We start from the raw sequence: 24374 nt of genomic DNA, 5'->3' as shown, positions 1-24374 counted from the left end.
TTAGGTTTTGATTTGCCAATTATTTATTATTTCATGTTTAACCTTGTTTCTCTATAATGGTGTATAAGCTGCTTAGTATCATTTAACTGAAGCAGAATGTAAGCATTAGCAGATAAATAGTAAGTAAGTTAGCAAATAAATGTGTTATCTTTTTGAATAGTTATGTATTGTACACAACTAAGGACCACATTATGGGACATGTCCAAGGGTTATAATCAGGGATAATGAGGGATATGGATAGATCTATGCCATGTATTTGGATATAATGGTTTAACACTCCTTTGCACAGCTTGACATTCCTTTAGACAACTTGACTGATGTCATATACCAACAATACATTATTATTTTTTTAAAAAATGTTAAATTATGAAGCAATGTAAATTTAATACCAATTTCCCATGTTTTGTCCCATGTTTTTATATTTATCTTATACTCAAAATCTACAGTCTAGTTTGAGAAGAATATTCTCAATACTTCTCAAGACATCTGGAAACCTTCAAAATTCAGTGGAAGTACCCTTCAGCTCTTTCAAAGTCTATATTAGGATTACATTCACCAAGGCATCTGTTTTTTCTTAGCCTTTTCCACTATACAAGAAGCAGTGGCAGCTGGTCCACAAGGGAATATGGTAAGGGACTGGCTCACAGTAAGATTGATTTACCACTATTGCCATCAACCTGAATGATTATGGCCACTCACCTTCCTTCAGCAAGAGGGCCATAAAAATTTGCAAAAAATGTAACCAACAACCCTTGATCATAAATTTTGAACTATTTAGAAGCCTCCATGGATCTTATGCATCAAAAATGTGAGGACAGCCTTCTTACTTGTCTTTGGTATTACAAAACTGACAGCACAATTTAAGAACCAGAGAATTCAACTCTCAACAATCTCAAATATACCACCAGACAGTGTGTGTGTGTGTGTGTGTGTGTGTGTGTGTGTATTCACCTCATACTGAAGAGAAAGCTTTTGTATTGTTTAATTGAGCCAGTCTCCTGGACACTATCTGATTGATCAGGATAATTTCCCTTTCCAATTTACAGCAGGAAGGAAGGAACAAGAGATTTACTCCTTTAGATTTGCTCCTTTAGAATTGTGGCAACCACTTCAGCATTTATTGAGATTGCTTGGGAGGTGTATCCAGGACATTGAGAAATAGAATTGCATGATACATACATAGGACCTGCACTATCTATTGAATGCATCATTAATTTATTTCTCTCTTAGCAGCTCCCAGGAAAGATGATTTGTTCATAGTTGCCTTCTGAAGTCTAGGACATCCCAAACTATGGGATCATTATTAAGTCAGGTTTGCTGGTGTGGAGAACTAAGTAGAGTGGCAAAGACTCGAAGAAATTGGATCAGCTCTAGCAAATCAAATCAGTAGAGCATGCTATACATTTGCAGGATATGTAAGGTGCAGAAAACAGAGCAGTATAGATACTCAAAGGAACACTGCTTCAGCAGGAATTCAAATGAAGCATCCTTTTGAACAGCAAAAAAACAACTACTTCTATTCTGTAGAGTGGAGTGGCCACACCACTTCAGATAGCAGCAATTTATGTTCAAAAAGAAGGAGCCATTTATAATGCAAATTGGCACTGTTTCTACTCTTCATCAAGGTGATGAAGACATTTTGAAGCACTGAGGCACAATAAAACAACCCCTTGAGGGTAAACACATCATTGAGAAGAATTGCTCATAATCTGGCCAAAAGAAGCCATTTCCCAAAATGATAAATATGGTAGACTGCCTGCCAAGTTTATAACTGTGGTATGTTCAGGCAATTGTAGGTTTCACAGAGAGCTGAGCCATTCACATAAACCTGTCTCTTGCTGATTTTAAATACTGGGTCAAAACTATTGTGGTATGGTGATGGGTATACAATTAGTATCTGAAAATGAAACCTGCTTTTCTTTCCCTATTTTTTAAAAATGATGGCAGATAAATATTTGCATAAATATGCTTACAAACAGCCAAATCCTATGCTCAGTAGATGGCTAGTTAAAGATTACACTGGGGTTAAAATACATCACGTGCAACCAATAAAGTCCCACTTTCTGAATCAAGGTCAAATGTATTGTTTCACATAGCATTTAACCCTTCTAGGCAAGGTGTGTGTCGGATTCCCCCTACACTAATTAACCTGTGAAGGAATTAACATCAGTTTCACACAATTTTATTTAATTATTCTTTCATAAAAGGAGAGAGATGTGAAATTCAAAGTTCTTGCACCTTATGTAAGCAGCTCTTTGATATTTAATTAAATTTATTCAGGTGTAAAAAGAGTTTGTTACTGAGGTCATAATAATTTGTAGCTTCTTTTAAAACATACTATAGAGTTTTGTTTCAAGAGAGGCGAGGGCTGAGAATTAATTGGCTGTTAATGGGTGTATTTGTGAGCAAAAAAGGAAGGTGTGTATTTTGCAGTGGCATTTGCCTTAATTTTTATTTAATATAATAAAGGAGATCTTTAAAATATGATTTTTTCACAAATAATAAAGGTAAAAATGGAATATATAACAACATACAAACACACTGAAAGGAGAGATGTTTAACAGATAATTCATTTCTTAAATTAACATTTTGACACCTGTCTAAATGACAAGCTTGAGATAATGTGCCATATTAAATGTCATCACAATTCTTTTACATTGATGAGAAGAGAAAGAAATGAAACCATTAAAATAGTCTAAAAATAGAACCCAAACAACAAAAGATCAAAATGCCAAAATTTTGCAAGAAGGAAGAAAGGAAGGAAAGAAGATGAGTATCTCTGGAATTTTCAAGAGATTTCAGTCATTTCTCTGTTATGTTCTTGCAAAACCATAAACTAATATAAAAATATTTTAATGATTAAAGCATTATATGTATCTGTCAATTACAAATGAATTTTAAGTTTTTAAGTTCCCCAATATAGTTATACCTCTTGATAAACAAAGATCCTGTATATCACAAAACAGGACCATGTAAATCCTGAGAAATTACATCATATCAGAATTGTGATATTTGAGGCAAAGATAATTTTTTATAAAGCAACTCAGATGAATACCTGCCCTCAGTGTTACCTATATGTGCTTTTTGAACCTCTTGAAATAAAAAGTATTTGCATTACATGACAGCACTTAATTTGTGCCCCAGTAAAATCCTTCTCATTTTTCTTTGAATAGATTATTAAAGAGAAACGTGGTTTTTTAGTGTAAAATCGCTATTGCCTCACTTGCCTAACAATCTATGTATGCATCATCAGATTCTGAGATTGTAGATACACTAATCAATAAACCAATGCTTTAAATTGAATAAATGCTGCTGGGAAAAAATAATGGGACAAACAAAAGACTAAAGACAGGGAAGCAGCAACCAAATCTGATTCTCAAACTTCTTATTGATCATTGGCCTCTGATTCAACTACAGCTGGTAAAACCTTCAGAACAGAATAGGTTTTTTTTTAAAATCTATCTCTACATAGTTCTTTGTTGGATATTTGAAGTCCAGATATGGTAATACTAGATTTGAAAGACTTTTACTGATTATCTTCCAAAAATTTAAAAGAATTGCCCTTTGGTTTGACTTCATAAGATTTCAGTAAGTCTTGCTCTGTTCTCTCCCCATCTTACCTCCTCACCTTACTGATAGGTCTTTACCACAAAAGATACTACGGTATATCCTGTTCTGGACATTTTTCCTCTTGCAATTTCTTCTTTTGGTGTTGGAATGATTTATGAGAACATCTGATCAATATCATGATTTCACACTTGAAAAGCTTTGAAGAACACAGAAAGTCACTCATTTTGAGAGGTTTGGAATAACCAATTTCAAAATCACTTTGAGTGTGATCGAATGGCGACTTCAGTCCCAGCAGAGTAAGATCGGGCATAAGAGAAGGCAATTCCAAGACAATCTGACTTCCTCCTGTATCAAATAAATCAAAAACTCTCCCAGAGGAACTTTTACCAGCCCATAGATATAAGGATAATATCCTAAATAATTTTCCTTGGTTGTAAAGATCAAAGAACTGTCCTCTTTATGAATTTTTCTTTCCTTTCTAAAAAGCAAATATAAAATCAAATATATTTCAATTCCTCAAAATTGACATATTTATATGCAAAGACAGGTGACAGTGGGGTGCTCTTTTTCCTACTGGCCAGTGGGAAAGGGAGGTCTCCCTGACCTTTCATTGGATGTATGTGTATTTCATCCGAGGACAGAGTAAATAATTCCAACACATAAAAATATGCTATGAAAGAGAGATAATGCAAATTTAATTCAGAACTGGAAAACCATGAGCAGAATTCTCTCTTGAACTCTCTTCTTCTCAGGGTGCAGAAAATGTGACTTTAAAAAAAACAACCTGTTGCTGAATAGGAAGAAAAAGAATATAGCATTATGCCCTGTTTCTTACTACTGATATGGTTGTATTTAACAGACAAATATTTACCGGTATGTTATTATCATTGTATTAATTTCTAAGGGGACTTCCATACCATTTCCATTTCACGTCCTGAAACTTTAGTAATTCGTGACTTGAAATGCTAAAAGTAAGGAGGAAAAAATCCTGCTTTGAGATGCTATTTATTCCACAGCAAACAAAATCTTCTCATCTCAACTTCACACAGAAGGGGGAGAAAAGTAGCCAAATAAACAAATCAGCTCAGCTCTCAAAAACCGAGGTTCAGAACAGCTGTCAAACTGGTGCAGAATCTTGGTATGGAAATGTTCTAAATTGCCATAAAAAGACTACATTGCCTGGATTACAATTGACCAGAAGTATGTGATCCTTCAAATGTTGAAGCACTCCAATGTCAGTGACCAAAATATCATCATTCCTCACCATTAAACTTACAAGTAAGGATCATCGAAATTAGGGTTCAACACCTAAATGAAGCTCACACATTGTCCATCTCTAAAAAAGACTAATATTTCCAAGTAATTATTATCTTATACTTTTTTTACATTAGAAGCCTTATGTTCATGACAACAACCAAAATTTGTCATTTAATGTATTAAAGTATAAATTAGGACACATATATTATTAAGATATAGGCTGTCAGTTGTTAACAACTAGCATGGGCTAAATCTCAGTATTTACTAGGAAAATGATCTCTCTTAAATGTTAATTAATTGCATACTTTCACTTTCAAAATATTTTTGAATCACTGTAGGTTTTTTTGTTTGCTTGTATTTAGAACTCATTTTGCACCTCCTTTTCTGACTGGCATTCTTCAAGTATAATAAGATTTGCCTTCCAAATTAATGTCCAGACTGCTGTAATTTCTAAAAACAACTGAAGGAACCTAAGCTGGAGGAATACTTTACATGGTCCTAACAGAGCCTTGGTGGAGCAGTGGGCTAATGCCTCCTTAAGTAACACCAGCTGCCTGCAATTAGTGCAGGTTCGCATCCCACCAGGCTCAGGGTTGACTCAGCCTTCCATCCTTCCGAGGTAGGTAAAATGAGGACCCAGATTGTTGGGGGCAATTAAGCTGACTTTGTAATAATGTCGCTTGGGGGGGGGAAAGCCCTAATAAGCAGGCATATACATAGAATGAAGGCTACTGCTAAGCTTGTAAGCCGCCCTGAGTCTTCGGAGAAGGGCGGGATATAAATGGAATTAAAAAAAATTCTTAGCTTCTTCCTGTAAATTAATTGTGACTAATAGGTTTCCAAGATTATAAATCTTGACTGCAGTTTTAGAAGCCCACTTCAGAATGCAAAGTTTGGAAAGTTAATGGACAAATGGTTGAATTGCTATTTCCAATGAATGAATCAATCAATCCTCATGAAACCAAATAATAAACCTTTATTGTCAAAGTACAACATGTGTACATTGAGATTAGCTGAGCCTCCCCCTGTGCTCTCTCCCCCCAACACACAGTGACAACAAATCCTCCATCCCACCACACTATGTGAACCAACTACACCACACACCGGCCTCCCAAGTCAACTCTGCATAAGATTACATCCCATTCAAAAGCCTAACAGCCCACGGATAAAAGCTATTCTTCAGCCTGTTGGTACGGCTGGCTATATTCCTATATCTCCTACCGGATGGTAGGAGAGTAAAGAGATACCGTCCAGGGTGTGAGTCATCCCTGAGAATCTTCCTCACTCTTCCAAGGCAACGAGCCCTGGCAAATGGATTTCCTGTAGCAACACTCTAGCAGAACATCAATCAATTGTGATTTTGATGCTCTCCAATATGGTGGCAAAGATAGCAGCTTTCAGAAATTATGCAATTATTATATATGCAAATTAAAGGAGCCTAGTAATGAGAAAATTAAGTGTTGTATGTTTGACTGAACAAAAAACTTTAACTCTAAGGATTCCCTCTAATGAAAAGTAGGATTAGAATTTCCAATTGCAAATCATACATTATTTTATACAACCATATTCAAAAGCATCCTGTGCAGCTTTTGAATCTCCATTTTGAAAAATAATGTAGGATTCTAGGACACCTGAATCTCACTCTTGGGGGAAGTGGTGTCTGTGATGGATTGAATCTGAATATTTTTAACTGATGTAATCAGTACTATTAAAAAAAAATCTATTGCTTCTTGTCTCACAGGTAAACGAGATGAATGTCTATTAAAAAAATAACAAGCTAGCTCATATGCTATATTTTACTGACCTGCTCAAACATAGCATGATATCTCTTTCCAATTCATAAGCAGTAGAAGTTGGTCAATCAGCCCCTTCATATGTTAAGAGAAGAAATGCTCTTATAATAGAAGTAATAATGTTTTATTTTTGTCCAAGCCCTGCTCTGAATGTCCACATATTGGCTGTTGATATGGTGAGTTTGTTTTTGTGTCTTTGTGTCAATTTTTGACTCCTGAGGACTGCCTAGACTAATTGCTGCACTTTTCTTGGCATGAATTTGGAAGTGGCTTGCCATTGCCTGCTTCCTAGGGTCAAAAGACAATATCCAGCCCAAGGTGAACCAAATGGCTTTGTTTTTGAGTAGCTCTCATTGTCTTCTGTAGTCAAGAATCTAGCCTGATGTCTTTAACACTATTTTTTATTTATTTTATTTTTTATTTTTATTCCATTTATATCCCGCCCTTCTCCGAAGACTCAGGGCGGATTACAAGCTTAGCAGTAGCCTTCATTCTATGTATATGCCTGCTTGTTAGGGCTTTCACACACACCCCAAGCGGCATTATTACAAAGTCAGCTTAATTGCCCCCAACAATCTGGGTCCTAAACCAAACTGGCTCTCCAATTCATTTGGGGGATAATGGAAGGGTTGGGGACCCCCTGCTGTATTGATTTTTACTTCTGATGCATTAATTTGTTTCAGGGATATAGATATTTTGGAGAAAGTGGCTTCAATTCCTCTTTATTTGCTTGTGCAAGTTCCATTAACATTCAGGCTTAATTCTTCTCACTTCCTTTGCTGCTTGATTCAACAGTTCCCAATTCAGTCGCTTCACAAAACCTGATGTCAGGCAAAAGAATAGAGTTCTGCTATGATTATATTGTTCGATTGTTTTCTGAATTTCACTGAAATGAACAGAGCCCTGGGATAGAAAATACTTGCTGTAGTTAACATTCACACTTTCTGGTAGAGATCATCATTTGCCATTCAGTTCTAATGATTATTAGCCAGAAGAATTTTATTTCTTCCAAAGAAATCAATTTTTCAGATTTCCTTTTAAATCAGTACTAATTTATTTCAGTCTCTAAACAAAACAGGTACTAGTTTCATGGTATTGATGTTACCAGAACATGTTGCTACTAGATAATCCAGTGGTGCTAGGCAACTGGCTGATCATCTGTGTAAAATAGAGCTCTTTTGAGAGAACATGGTATTCAGAGCATAAAGTATGTTGAGCTCTCTGCCTCCGTTAACCTTTTGTAGTCCCTTTACTATCGCGAACTATGTTTTTAAGCATTTGTGTTAAATTATCTATAATCTGGAAAATCACAAGCTATTGACAACACAGAAGAATTGGCAGAGTATAGGTAAGGTAAAGGTTCCCCCGCACATGCGTGCTAGTCGTTTCCGACTCTAGGGGCCGGTGCTCATCTCCGTTTCATAGCCGAAGAGCCAGCGTTTGTCCGAGGACGTCTCCGTGGTCATGTGGCCGGCATGACTAGACGCCAAAGGCGCACGGAACGCTGTTACCTTCCCACCATAGTGGTCCCTATTTTTCTACTTGCATTTTTACGTGCTTTCGAACTGCTAGGTGGGCAGAAGCTGGGATGAGTAACAGGCGCTCACTCTGTTACGCGGCACTCGGGATTCGACCCGCCAAACTGCCGACCTTCTGATCGACAAGCTCAGCGTCCTAACCCACTGAGCCACCGCGTCCCTGCTGGCAGAGTATATGACACCAATATTCCATTAAGTCATTGATTTTGAGTTGAAAGGCTGGGTTCTATAAACTGGCTGCCTTAGATTGTTGCTAAAGGCTTTAATATATCACTGTGTATTGATGTCAGAATTAATCATGCCTTTTCATAATTTATTGTCTCAATAGAACGGTCCAGAAATAGGTACAATTTGTCTACTGAAATCAATAGGATTTAAGTATGTTTGGACTGAAATTATCAGATGGGTATGATTCACACTGAAAAATGTTCAGAGAGAAATAAATATTCTGTCTTTCCTCCAATCTGTTTCAGATTCTTTCTTCTAACTTGGTAATTTCCAAGCTAGTTGACTGTGAGTGTTTATGTATGTTGTGTGTGTATGTCAAGTCACTATTTACTCCTGTGACTGCCTGGTCTAGTTTGTGCAGTTTTCTTGGCAAAATGTTTGCCATTGTCTCTTCCTAAAGTTGAGACTGTTGAAAGCCCAAGGTCACCCAGATTGGTTCATGCCTAAGGCAGGACTAGAACTACAGTATCTTAGTTTATAGAACATGTATGGCTTTGTTCAGATTTGTTTTCATTTCCCATGTAATAAAGTATACCAAGTGAAATTATATTCTCATACAAAGCAGAAGAGAGGCTTCTTTCACTCTGGCGAATAAAACAGCCAATATTAGTTTTGCTAAGCCAGGAGACAACTAATATTGCCTATTTATGCCAATAAAGTGAAAAAACTGATATTAATGACATAGTTTCTTCTAATTTATCTCCTTGCAAAAAGCCAGTAACCTCCTTCCCCCTCAATTACTGATTACATTTTACTTCTACTCCATATTTTCATTCAGGAACTCAAGTCAGCATTATATTAAGGAAAACAGAAAGGAGAAAGAGCTCACAATTACAGTAAGTAAACAGTTACAAATAATAAGTTCATATCAAATATTTCCCTAGTTCAGTTTTGTTCTTTAGTAGGCTGGCTGTTTGAATGGCTGACTGTGTTGTGTGAATCAGCTTGTATCCCAGCATGCTTTAAAATATAAATGTATAAAAACATACTTTTTAATTATCTCCCAAAATCACTTTCCTGGTCAATTAATTTAATTATGCTTTGGATAATTATTTTTTATGAGTGTTGTAGCAATTCCAGACTGTGATAGTTTGTACTACAATAACAGAAGATGGAGTGAGGCTGACATGAATGACACATTGAATGTTTCAGCCAAAGGCACATTTATAATGTTGACACCTGAATTAATGACCTTCCTTCTGTAAGAAATGGGACAATCCATCCTCTGAATGCAACAGGATAAAAAAGCTTTGGGTTAAAACATGCAACTTTTATCTTTTCCTACTGGATACTATTGAATATAAGAGCTGAATAAGGAGTTCAGAATGGAGGCACAGATTTACAAAACGTCTATAGACAGTGCAAATTTCTCATCTTTCTAACACTACTTTAGCTCTCAATGCATTCATTCATCTGCTTATTATTTTTTCTCAATAAGGTGTACATTGATCCTTTAGTTCATGCACAAGCAACCATTTTCGTTAAAGATTTGAGATTCATTGAAAATAAGGTAAATGGTTTTACCCTTTTTGAAGTCAAGTACGCAGACTGGAAATGTCTGATGACATTTTAATTCATTTTCACTTCTTTTTACTAGCCTATATATTATGAATTTATTTGAATTGCTGGCAAAACATAGAACCATCAAATGATGGTTCTTGTGATACTCCAGGCTTGGGCAAAAAAAGTAGAATTATCTGCCATTCTGCATTGGGAAGACTGGTTAATGATGCTGGGAAAAACTAGATAACAATTAGTCTGGTAAATCACTGAGACTATGCCATCTGCTCTAACTAAGGCACAGTTACAGAAGCACAGTTCAGTATTTTTGTTTCATAAACTGGAACATGTTCAATCTCCCCATGAACATTTACTTCATTTAAACAAAGGTAGAGTTTATTAAGAGTTTTGTTAAGAGTTAAACAAAAGATTAACATAGTAGCAGAGACAGCATAATTCCAGGCCAGTAATTCTGATCAATACCTCATAGGGTAATTATTATGGAAAATAAGAGAATCATAATGTTCATGGGTATTAATATATTTACGTTTTTATGTACAGTACATGTGTGTGTGTGTATGTGTGTGTGTTTGAATTTATAAAGAGTAATGACTTTATTTGTATTATGTGATAGAGGGTGAAATTTGCAAAGATGACTTATTTTGCACCCTCCATGTGCATCCTTATGTATTTGTTGGCATGGTCAAGATATTTTTGAAGTGTTGAGCAGAAAACACACACAATATAATTATAGCTGGCTGACCTTTGACCCTAGTCCATCTTGATTAATTTGCTGAGGAGAGATGACTAAATGGATCCAGGAAATGGTGAATATATCTTAGTGTGTTGGAGTGGTACCACAGGTTTTAAAAGAAGAAGTGGCTGGTCACTCCTGAAAAGTATTCTCTGGATTCAGAAGCTCATAATTACCTTGATCACATGGACATGGTAACCATCAGACATTTGGAGCTGTAGTGCCAGTGACATGCTTTATTTTACCCAAACACTGACTCATCAGAAATTGAGAATGACTTGGTGCTTGAATAAGGGCAAATAAATTGAATGTGAATGTAGTAACTGGGGTCTTTCCTGATCTAAGAGATGTTCCACTTAATTTTAGAATATTCCTAAAATCATTTTTAACAGGCACTCAAACAATCACTGAAACTATTTTTCAGAATTTTGACTGGATTATAAACGACACCATTTCCTGGACAGAGGTAGTCTAACCACTATTATTTATATGGTGGAAATTTTTACCTTTGGATTAGTATTCATGTTCTAAATAGTCAGTGGTGGGATTCAAATATGTGAACAACTGGTTCTCTGTGTGGATGCCGCTTCCGGAAGTCCATTATGGGCCTGCACAACAAAAAAATAGCTATTGGGGCTTCCAGTTTGCCACACAGCCACCATGAATGGCTGGGAGATTTGCTTTCTCTCCCCCATCCAGTTTCACATCACTGGGGGGCCCTGAAAAGGGCCGAAAGTCACCCCAAAGAGGCGACCAGGAAGGAGGGGCATTTGCTGGATCGTGGGAGAACTGTAATTCTCCTGTTACACCTGGCAATCCCTCAAAACCGGCGGATGAGAGAACCGGTCATTATGGCTCATCTCTAGGCTGTGAACAGCCAAAGTCACATTTTCCACCAGGCAACTTTTAAAGCAGCGTGGAAGAGACTGGGTGAGATCTACCTCTTTTACACCCTAATTATTTTCTGTACTTCCTTAAGCTGCTAAGCATTTCCCCACCAGTGGTGAGGGAATAGGGATTTTAGCCCTCCCTCCAGAAAGAGCAGCAACCAACCATCCAGCGGCGATGTGTTTAAAATGTTGAAAAAGTATCTGAATCCCAATTGGAATTTTATTTCTCAAAGCTTGTTGACTGAAAGACTTTTTATTTTTTATTTTTCATTATCTACTTCTGTTGAAAATCTGGGTTTTTCCTTATAAAAAAGAAGAAAAACTGAAAAGATTAAAATAACTTTGGGACTCAAAGGGAAACTTTAAAAGGTAGAGGTGACACCATGTGGTCAAATTTGGTATTTTAATCTGCTATTCTTCAGTGGCCAGGCTGACTGCTCAAGGAAATAGATAAGATACATAACCTTGAAAATTTTGAAACAACAGCTGTGAAAGTTCCTTACCTAGAAAAAAACTTTTTCTTTCTTTTGGATTTTCTAAGTGAAAATTTCCTTATGGATGAAAATCAACAAATTCTCTCTATGTTGAAAACAATAATTCAAACTCTTATCACAGCCAATGAAAAACTAAGAGGCTATGGGAAGGAACAAGAAGACAGCCCAGATATGAATGCCCAAACTTTGACCACAACTAAAGAATCATCTATACAAAATACAATAGAAAAAAATGAAACACTTAAATACCATGACAGAAGAATCAACTATTCAACAAATATTGACATTTGAAAATCCAGAAAAGACACAAGACAATTTGGAAAAAGGAAAAGGTTTCCTATACAACTCAGAAGGAATTAGAGGATCTAGAAAAAAAACAGTTGGATGAGAAGATAAATAATTCAGAACAATCACATTAATATGGAAGAATAAAGAGACGACTCACTAGATCTACAAGTCCTCTCAAAAAAATAGTTACCGGATGGTTTTGCCAGTATCAATTAATATATATGATATTACAAGGAGATTGGTTTGATGACCCAAAAGCAAGGACATGGAAGACAATTTGGTAAAGGAAAAAAGCTAGAATAAGACTGAAGAAGAATGGAGTTTTGATCATCTTATCGAAATCTAAAACAGAATATACTTAAATAGGTAAGATGTGCATGTTGAACACAAGGCATTGTTATGAACTGAGATAAAGAAAAGTTTTTGGTCATTAAAATTTAGCAGTATAAATACTAATAGCTAATTTGAATATTGATTGGTGTATAAAAGTCATGTAAAGGTGAATAGAAGCTAAAAACCTATTGATGAAAGTAATAAATAGGTCTATATGGAAGGTCAAAAACAAAAATTATTATTTTAAGCAAGAGACAGCAGATACAAAGAGGAAGAGAGAGGAAGTATTAAATACTGAAATAAGAAATTTTGATTACTACTTAAAAAAATCAGAAACTAGCAAAAAGGAAGGATATCATACTGTATTCTTAATTTGTTAATATAGAGGGTGAGAAGTTAAATAGACAAGATGTGTATTTTGAATATTAGATTTTGTGAGGAATGGGAGTATGAATTGGGAGTATATTAAAAATCTTGGGAATGATAAATATCAAACATTAAATCTAAATGTTAGTGGAAATTAAAACTGAAAAATCTATTAGGTTATTGATTGTCTAAAAGATTGTATGTTAAAACAACTAGAATATGTGTAAACTAAAAACTATGGCTATATGTAAGCAAGTTATTTTCTATGTGATTGATAGGATAAAACTTGTCTTTAAATTTACAAATAGGCAATATATATGAAGGGAAAAAGAGAGGAAATGTTTATGGTAGCAATCTGAAATTTGTACTAATGATATCTGTATGTAATTGAATTACTACTACTCAGCCACCATGTTGCTTTTCAAATATGTGAATGTAATATTAGAAAATCAATAAAATTTGTAAAAAAAAATTAGCTATTGGTTCTGCCGAAGTAGTGTGAACTGGCTGAATCCCACCACTATAAATAGTCCAACCTATACATCTGCTTCAGTAGCTGCAACTGATTCAAAATTAAGTGGCTGCTTTTTAGCAGGTCATCTTGCTATGTACATATTACATATGTATTGCACATATTATTACATTATAATGTGATCAATAAGATCAATACCTGAGTTCTTATTGTGGTTGCCTAGACCTGTGGATTACTGTCGTGTTAATTTATGGAAGGTCCTTTTAAGAAGTGGGGTTTGGAATCAAATTGTGCCAACTACTGTATTATATTGTTTGCCTATCATGTGAAGATACATTTTTTCACCCACACTTTTCTCAAGGGAGTGTTGTTGATGATGATAATGATTTCTCTTTCATCAATTGAAATATATGTTTTACATTAACTGCATTGGTTTTATTTATATGAAGATGTCTTCTTATGTAGCCTGTTACAATCTGAAAGGTATGATCCCAAGCTTTTTTAAATCTTATCCATGAGCTGGTTATAGAAGACAGGTTCTCTGATTCAATCTTAGCCAAATAAAGTTATCCTAGACCAATTGGTTTTCATTTCTCAGGGAGCTTTTGGGAAAGGGTTAGTGCTGAGGTCAAGTTGTAGCTTAGAACTGAAGATGAAGCCATGAAGTTCTCTGAAAGATTTATCAAGACAGATTGTAATGAAGCATTAAGAATAGAGGAATAAGAAATTTCCTGAGGATTAATGACTGTTTAGTTGATGGCTAGAAGAGCAGCAACTAAGGGTCATTAACCCCAGATGGCAATTTATCTCTAGGAATTGCCTGGCAGTTGGGTTGTAATCGTGGAACATTAAAAAAAGAAAGAAAGAATGGAATGGAATGGGATGGAATGGAATGGAAAAGAAAAGAAAAGAAAAGAGAAGAAAAGAAAAGAAAAGAAAAGAAAAGAAAAGAAAAGAAAAGAAAAGAAAAGGACAAAACTATTTTTCTTTCCTTAGAAATGCACTATTAATTAGCATTCACTAGAAATGGCTAATAGTTTAATAAATAACACATTAAAAAAAGAAAGAGAAAACTCTTCAATATACTCTTTGTTCAACATTTTTATGTTCTTTTTATTGGTGCCTAATCATTTAGAACTGGCATGTCAATTTATAGCCAAAAAAGGATCTCAGATTTAAAATCAAAATCTGTTTTATTCTTTCAAACACCAGACAGTACTGGTGGTGCATATTATTTTGCAGCAGGAAGCATGTTTTTTAATTTTAATTTGTTTCTACTAAACCATTAGTCCTCTTTGATTGTTTAATTGTTTTTTGTCACTGATACATTAGCAAAATCCCTCTTTATTTTATAGATATGTAAAAAGGAGGACATATTGAACTCCAGGACAGAAAGTATATTATATATATATATATATATATATATATATATATATATATATATATATATATATATATATATATATATATATATATATATATATATATATATATATAACTCCTGATGAGAACATAAGAAGTTCTAAATGGCCATATCAGCCTCCCTAAATTCTTTATTAACAATTTGAATAATTTACACAAATAATGAGCTGTTATAAGTTGTGACTATATCCTGTGGATAGCCTTGGGTTAGGCCAAAACAGGAAAGAAAGATTTAATTAGCAAGGTGTATTCAAAAGACTTGACAATACTTAACACACACACACACACACACACACACATATATATATACATATATACAGTATACATATACATATACATATACACATACATACATACATACATGTGTGTGTGTATTCATGGTTTTTAAATAATTGGCCTATTAGTAAGATAAAAAATAAGATAAATTAATATAAAATAAAGCAATAAGTTGTACATCTTCCAATATTGCCAACAATTTGGCTTACTTCAATAATCCATGGAGCTTTAATCAGGTTACTTCCCCATTCCTACAGTGAAACTTTCACTTATATTCCCTGCTCTGCAGGGTGCACAGAAGAAAAAAGAATTTTTTTTCTACTAAAGGAACTAGTGGATACAATAGAAACTACCAAATGTGTACAATCTCATTTCATTTTCTTAAAACATGTTTAACCCTCACAGGGCTCTAAAGATCCATTCAGAAATGTTCAGTCAATGCAATGGCAACAAATAATTGGAATGGAAAGGTCAAGAATCTGAGTCATACACAATTATTTTATTCTCACATAAGCTCCTGTTAGGGACAGATGACTGTTTTTCCCTTTGCCTGTGCTTGTCCCATTTCACTCTATATTTCCACAGTAATTTCTAATTGTATTTAAAAAAAACAGGTTTTTTCAGTTATATGTATTTCTGAAGCCCATGGATATTGAATTTGCAAAGAACAAACTCTTCAAGCATCCCAAGCTCCAGTTGTGTAATTGTGCATTTTTACTTTGCTTACTATGATTATTTTTCCCCGTAATAAGAAGATAAAGACAGCTAAACATCCGTAATCCTAAATCTGATGAAATAAATTGTGGCTTAAATTACTTTTTTTTATCATTGAGCCATAAAGACTAATTCTTGTAGTCCATTACTAATGCTTTTCATTGACCATAAGTAGCTAGGCAAAACTATGGTTTAGTCCTGATAAAGCTACTCCAATGTAATCAAAAAAATTCTGGCTTTTGATAGTACTTAGAACTGAGTCAGATCAGGCTGCCAAGTTCAGTTTTGAAATAGTAGAGCTTGATCCAAGTGAAAAAAAAAGGTAAGGGTTAATGAATATGTGATATAATTAGTAATAACAATATAATTCATTTAAATATTTGAAACAAAACTAAGAGATCCCCTTCTGTTATGGTCTTTTTTACAGTTCTGAATTAATTAATCAGACAGGTATTTTATGTTAATTATTAAAAAATTCACTTCAATTATAAGGATGCAATTGAATAGTGGAGGATTCATGGCAGGTCAAAAAAATTACTTCTGCATACAATAATATTTAAGCTAAAGTTTGTTTTTTTTCAAAGTAAGGCAATGGCCACTAATTCAAAAGGAATTACAGAATTTATATAGGATAAACCTAACCATGATTACTCATTGCGATGAGTCTCTATCACCAATATTAGAGACACAATGGCTCTGACCAACAATTGCTGGCCTTCATGTCATGCTTGCCAACTTACCATAGAAATCTGATAGTTCTATGGCTGGAAAAACTAGTTCATGGATATTAAATGAAATTATCCATGAACTAATATAGTTCATTTAATTTTTTCATGGTATTCAAATATTAAAATTCTCATCTGCTAGTTTGCAAACGCAACTCAGTAGTTTGCAAAGAGGTTGTAAGATTTTAGGATCCATTATCTTTTAAGACCCCTTCATGGATTACTGCCTTGTTGTGGTGAAGGGCCTTGTGTAATTCAATGAAGCTATGAGCTATGCCATGCAGGGTCACCCAAGACGGACAGGTCATAGTAGAGAGTTCTGACAAAATGTGAACCACTGGAGAAGGAAATGGCAACCCACTCAAGTATCTTTGCCATGAAAACCCCATGGACAGTACCAAAAAGCAAAAAGATATGATGCTGGAAGATGAGCCCCTCAGGTCGGAAGGCATCCAATATGCTACTGGGGAAGAGCAGAAGGCTAGTACTAGTAGTGCCAGAAAGAATGAAGCGACTGGGCCAAAGCCGAAAGGACGCTCAGCTGTGGATGTGTCTGGTGGTGAAAGAAAAGTCCGATGCTGTAAAGATTTTTTCTGCATAGGAACCTGGAATGTCAGAGCCATGAATCAAGGCAAGCTGGACGTGGTCAAACAAGAGATGACAAAACTGAACATCAAAATCTTAGGAATCAGCGAACTAAAACAATAGAATAGGGAGGACCAGAGATCTCTTCAAGAAAATTGGAGAGATGAAGGGATCATTTCATGCAAAAATGGGCATGATAAAGGACCAAAATGGCAGGGACCTAACAGAGGCAGAAGAGATTAAAAAGAAGTGGAAAAATTACACAGAAGTATACAAGAACGAGTTTAACGTCCCTGATATCCTAGAATGTGAAGTGAAGTGGGCCTTAGGAAAGCTGAGCAACAACAAAGCTAGTGGATGTGACAGTATTCCAGCTGAGCTATTCAAAATCTTAAAAGATGATGCAGTAAACGTGCTACACTCAATTTGCCAGCAAATTTGGAAAACTCAACAGTGGCCACAGGATTGGAAAAGATCAGTTTACATTCCAATTCCAAAGAAAGGCAGTGTCAAACAATGTTCAAACTATTGCACTATTGCACTCATTTCACATGCTAGTAAAGTTATGCTGAAAACCCTACAAGCTAGACTCCAGCAGTATGTGGATCGAGAACTACCAGAAGTACAGGCAGGAGTTTGAAGAGGCAGAGGAACTAGAGATCAAATTGCCAACATACGCTGGATCATGGAGAAAGCTAGGGAGTTCCAGAAAAACATCTACTTCTGCTTCATTGACTATGCTAAAGCTTTTGATTGTGTGGATCATAACAAACTGTGGCAAGTTCTTAAAGAGATGGGAATACCAGATCATCTTATTTGTCTCTTGGGAAACCTATATGCAGGTCAAGAAGCAACAGTGAGAACTGGACACAGAACCACTGATTGGTTCAAAATTGGGAAAGGAGTCCGGCAAGGCTGTATACTGTTGCCCTGCCTATTTAACTTATATGCAGAGCACATCATGAGAAAGGCATGGCTAGATAAATCAAAAGTTGGAATTAAGATTGCCAGGAGAAATATTAACAACCTAAGATATGCAGATGATACCACTCTAATGGCAGAAAATGAAGAGGAATTAAAGAGCCTCTTGTTGCAGATGAAGAAGGAGAGTGCAAAAGTGGGCTTGAAACTCAACATTAATAAAACCAAGATCATGGCATCCAGCCCTCTCAATTCCTGGCAAATATATGGGGAAGAAATGGAGGTAGTGACAGATTTTATTTTCCTGGACTCCAAGTTCACTGCAGATGGGGACTGCAGCCAAGAAATCAAAAGATGCTTGCTCCTGTGGAGGAAAGCCATGGTAAATCTAGACAGCACACTAAAAAGCAGAGACATCACCCTGCCAACAAAAAAGTGTGTATAGTCAAGGCTATGGTCTTCCCAGTTGCAATGTATGGCTGTGAAAGTTGGACCATAAGAAAGGCTGAGCGCTAAAGAATTGAGGCCTTTGAACTATGGTGCTGGAGAAGACTCCTGCGAGTCTTGGAGTGCAAGATGATCAAACCGGTCAGTCCTAGAGGAGATCAACCCTGACTGCTCTTTAGAAGGCCAGATCCTGAAGTTGAAGTTGAAACTCAAATACTTTGGCCATCTTATGAGAAGGAAGGACTCACTGGAGAAGAGCCTAATGCTGGGAAAGATTGAGGGCAAGAGAAGAAGAGGACGACAGAGAATGAGGTGGCTGGGTGGAGTCACTGAAGCAGTAGGCATGAGCTTAAATGGACTCCAGAAGATGGTAGAGGACAGGAAGGCCTGGAGGAACGTTGTCCATGGTGTTGGACATGACTTTGCAATTAACAACAACAACATCTTTTAGGATGGATCAAGAGGTAAATGGAGAAGAAATAGGAAGCTCTTCATCCTAGACATCCTGGCTGCATGAAAAGAAGAAAGCTAATTTAGGGGGAACGGAGAAAGAACAAACATATATATGGCCCTAATTTTTGGTGTGATGGAAGATGAAGGAAAAGAAAGGAAATAAAGGAATCAAGATGTGATGGAAAAAGAAGAAAAGAAGAGCATTTGAATTTAGCAGAGAAATCCCCCCCTTTTTTGTTGTTGGCAAAACTACTACTCAGGAGCAAAAAATGAATGAAGACCTGACGCTTTGTACAAAGAATACAAACCAAAGATTTACAGTTCAATCAATGTGGTGTGAAGAACTGGAAGTTTAGCTGTAAAGAGAGGCTGAAAAACAGTTTAGAGAGCTGACCCAAGAAGAGAAGGCTGTGATGAGAGAGAGAGGGGGGGCAAGAATAAATTGAAGAAGCCAAGAAGAAAGTAGAGTAGGAAATGGAAGAGGGCTTAAGAGTAAACCAATTTTGGCAGGGTGGGACAGGGCAGTTGCTTGGGTACAGAACTATTAATTTCAAATCTTAGCAAACAGTTCCTATTGCACCAATGTATATACTATTTGTTTTTGTTTCCTAATGATTTAAATAAAAGCTATAAAAATTTCAGACTTACAAGTAGGATATTCTTTTTTCTATTGGTATCATAGGAGGGAGGAAAGTAATCCTCTGAACACCCATATTGGCTGAAGAATGGACAATAGGATTGATAAGATAAATTCTTCAGGTGCTGGAAGAGTGCCGGTTTGGCAAATATCTGGGGGATTTAGCTGCCATTTCCAGGCCTACTTCCAGTGTTATAGGTAAATATAAGCATTTTACGTGGAAAAGTCACTTTATTACTTGAAATTCTTCTTTCCCATGGAGACCATAATTATAGCATTTCTTCTTCCATGAATATTTTTTTCAACTTCAGTTGGAAGAACATCAATAGCTTGCATTTTCCTGGTGGCACTACTCTGATAGGCGAAAATGAAAATGATTTGCAAGATCTGGAAATGAAAGACAAGAAGCACAGCAAAAACCTGTAACTAAAATAAAATATAAAGACAATCAAATAATGACATATATTACAGCTACCAAGCTTACTAACAACACTAAAGACACTGAAGTAGTGGGTAGCTTCTTCGTTTTAGGACCAATTATCAATATTAAAGGAACCAGCAGTCAAGAAACATGCCAAGAAAATAATTCAGATGTTGTGACATGACTGTATGTACAAAGATTGGAATCATATAGGAAACAGTGAACACTGTTTTTTTTTTGGGGGGGGGAAGGATAGAAAAAGTATTGACACTTTGGAATTTGGTGTTGGATACTCTTTAGAATATTGTAGATGGCAAAGAAAACAAACAAATGGATCATAGAACAAACAACTCACAGTTCTTGAGCACAAATGACAAAGCTCAAGTTACCATATTTTGGATAAAGTGAAGACATAGTTCTCTGGACAAATTAATATTCTGGAAAAAAGTGGAAGGAAAGAGAAAAGGGCAAGCAGCAGCAAGATGGATGGACTCAAATACAGCAACAATATTTAAAAACTTGAAGAGTCTAGTTAAGGAAAGATCAGCATGAAGAAGGCCAATATATGAGGTCAGTACCAATTTGATTGGTCATGCTGTCATTCTCCCTTTCTGCTCCTGCTTCATCCCAATTTAAATCCTACATCAGTCAAGCTACTGATTAAGTGAACTGCTGCTCATGAAAGCTTATGCCTTTCAATAAAATTTGTTAGTCAGAATATGTGCTACCAAACTCCTGATTTCTTGTTCAGTAATATCCAATAGCAGATATTCTGAAGTTCAGTTTGCCAATGAAGGTGTGTCAGACCTCTGTGACAAATGAAGCTGAAATAATGAATGATAAAAATGACTCTTTACAAATGGACAACATAAATAATAACATTCTGATGGAACATTCTGACATTTTGTTCCAAGGTGAAACTAAGCTGATCAAGCAACTTGATTCCAGTTGTTACTAAATTCAAACTTAGTAAAATAGATTTACTATACAAGGATAGGGAGAACAGAAAGTTCTAGAGAGAAAATTTGAGAATGGAGAAGCTACTCTTTCATGGTTTGTTTCTACCTACATATGATAAATCTACACATATTTGTATCCAGTGCATATTGTTGATTGCCTCAATCTCTTCAGGTCCACAACTATTCTCTCTCTCTCTCTCTCTCTCTCTCTCTCTCTCTCTCTCTCTCTCTCTCTCTCTCTCTCTCTCTCTCTCTCTCTCTCTCTCTCTGTGTGTGTGTGTGTGTGTGTGACACATAGACAACCAGGGTTGTTATTTTCTTTATTTTTGTACCTCACAATAAAAAATATATCCTTGTAAGCTGATGAACAGCCTTATGTACAATTTCTTTATTCCTTCTCTTTTAAGCTTGTGTAAGGGAGTATAAATCTGTGCCAACTAAAGATTTCCTGTTGCAAAGAAGATACAAATCTCAAGACCGCTGTTGCAGAGGAGACACCAGACCAAAAGGCAGCCTTATTTGCCTCAATGAACCACTTCATGCCACCTTGAACCTTCATCATGGTCTCACTTTTCTCGGCTAGTCTTTCTATCCCTTGCAAAAGCTGAAAGAGAAGCACTCTCTTCCCCTTTTGCAACTGTTGGATGATCCCAAGACAAAAATGTTGACTCACAATAGCAAGTTCTTGACTGCCTGCAAATTCTGGAGGAGATTTTGGAAGAGCTGTGAAGAAAAGTAAAGTGAGGCAACTTGGTCACAACTCTTCACTCCAAGAGGGGGGAGGGGATATTTCTTGGTAAAACAGTTTAAGGAGGGGCTTTGCTTGACACTACATCATAGCAAATCATATTTGTAAAGATTTCTACAGCCGTGTTCACTACTGCCACAGCTTTCCTCCTCTATCTTAAACATATAGACTGCCCAATTTCCCAAAGTGTTTAAAGCTTTTAAATCTGTCTTCTTGCATAAGCTCAAAAGGTTTTAAGATCAGTTGTCACCAGGTCAACAAGAACCATGCTAGATATTAACTACTTGGACATCTGGTGAGAAATGGGCTATAGAACTCAGAACTCTTGGCTGAGCAATCAGGGCTGCAGGACTATTGCAAAAAAATGTTTACCTATTGCAAATATAAAAAGATTGAAAACAAAGAAATAATTATGTGTTATTACAAATCAAGTCCAATAGGAAGAGATAAGGATAAAAAAAGAGGCTGAAAGGAAAGAACTTGTAATGACTACAGAAATAGTGAAGAGACGGAAAAGGAATATGAAAAATTGGTGAGCACCACTGCAGATGAACTGCATGGTTTTGGTTGAAACATCTGAGTGGTCTGCACTCAGTTATTGCCGAGCAGTTTAACAACATACTGCAAGGAGGTGGAATTGAAAGATTGATTAACATCTGGCAAACCTACCTAATAATGAAATATGCAACATTCAGCACCCAGGAAGATACAAGCCAATTACCCACTTACCAACTACACTCAAATTACTTCTGGTGTGGTTGAAAACAAGTTCTTTCCATCCATGCAGAAAGGAACCACAAACAGCAGAGAAACACAAGATCTTTCTTAATTTATAAGATGATTTTGGAAAACTGCAAAAAGCAGTTTGAATGTAGCTTAGATTGATTACAAGAATACATTTGACTCATGGCCACATGCTTGGAAAATCAAATGCCTAGAAACAACAGAAGAAACATTATAAACTTTGTGCAAATATAAATGACCCAATGGAAGATACAGCATTGGTCAATGGTAATAGATTGAGAGAGGTTAATATCAAGAGAGGAATCTTTAAGGAGACTCATTCTCACCACTACTATTTGTCATTGCATTGATTCCTGTCAACAGTCTGAAGATTTATGGAAAATGTTTTGAATCACTGTTCAAAACTGTCCTTATATGCAGCCAGGACATTGCAATGGAGTTTGGACTGGATAAATGTGCCATGACACCATGAAATGAGGAAAAATAGTGAAAACTAAAGGAATCAAGATGCCGTATGGAAATAACATCAAAAATCTGGATGAAGTCGATCAATATGATTTCCTGGGCATGCTTCAGGTTCACAACGTCAAGCACACTGAAGTCAAGAAAAGGATTAGAGGTGGATAGATAATGAGAGTGAAGAAATCTTACAGTCCAAATTCAATAGAGGAAATACCATCAAGGTTATGAACAACTGGACAATTCCAGTCATTAAATATGCATTTAGAATAGTGGACTGGATTCAAGCAGAACTAAAAGTCCTGGGTAGGAAGACCATGGAGTTAATGACAATTAATCATGAATCAAAGACAAGAATCAAAGATCTGAAAATTAAAGTTGAAAGATTATGATATAAACTAGATTTGATGGCCCTAGTGGTTATAAGCATGCTAAGGTACCATGCTAGAAAGTGTGAGGATTGACAAAAGTTCCACCTCTCGATTACAAAAGGCTGCACTCCTTGGATCCACACATATACTACACTGATATATTACAGCATCCTAGGTTCCCTGAAAGATCTCAATGTGTAAGAAGGCCGATATTGGCTAAAGAGCTATGATTTCACATTTTTGTAAATATAATATGTAATGTCAATATAATCCATTAAAACACTTTCAATAGCTGCCTATAGACCAGCAGTCTTAACTGCTTTAGAAATTCTTTGTATTAGGATTTAATATGACATTTATATAATGGTAAACCAACCATTGCTTTTCCTTCAGTTACATCGTGTCCAATTGTTGGAGACTACCTGGACAAGTTCCTGCAATTTTCTTGGCAAGATTTCTCAGAAGTGGTTGCTATTGCCAACATCCCAGAAGACAAACTCAGGATCCAAAAAGATCCTGTGTGACTTGAACAATAGGCCCTATCCAACAAAATGAAATTTAATGTGGAAAAAAGCAAGTTTTTACACTTAGTCAGGAAACACCAAAAGTACAAGTACAGATTAGGTGAAACCTGGCTCAAAAACAGTAACTGTGAGAGTTACCTTGGAGTCCTAGTGGACGATCACTTAAATATGAGCCAGCAGTGTGTGGCAGCAGTCAAAAAAGCTAATACAATCCTTGGTTGTATAAACAGAGGCATAGAATTAAAATCACATGAAGTATTAATAGCACTTTGTAAAACATTAGTAAGGCCACACCTGAAATTCTTTATCCAGTTTTGGTCACCACACTACAAAAAGATGTTGAGACTTTGGAAAAAGTATAGAGAAGAACAACTAAGATTATTAAAGCCATGGAGACTAAAACATATAAAGAACGGTTGAAGGATTTGGGTTTGCCTAGTCTAGAGAAAAGAAGAAGTAGGAGAGACATGATAGCAGTATTACAG

This window comes from Vipera ursinii (genome assembly GCF_947247035.1).
Source record: "Vipera ursinii genome assembly, chromosome: 3".
Taxonomy (NCBI): domain Eukaryota; kingdom Metazoa; phylum Chordata; class Lepidosauria; order Squamata; family Viperidae; genus Vipera; species Vipera ursinii.
This window is presented reverse-complemented; position numbering follows the sequence as displayed.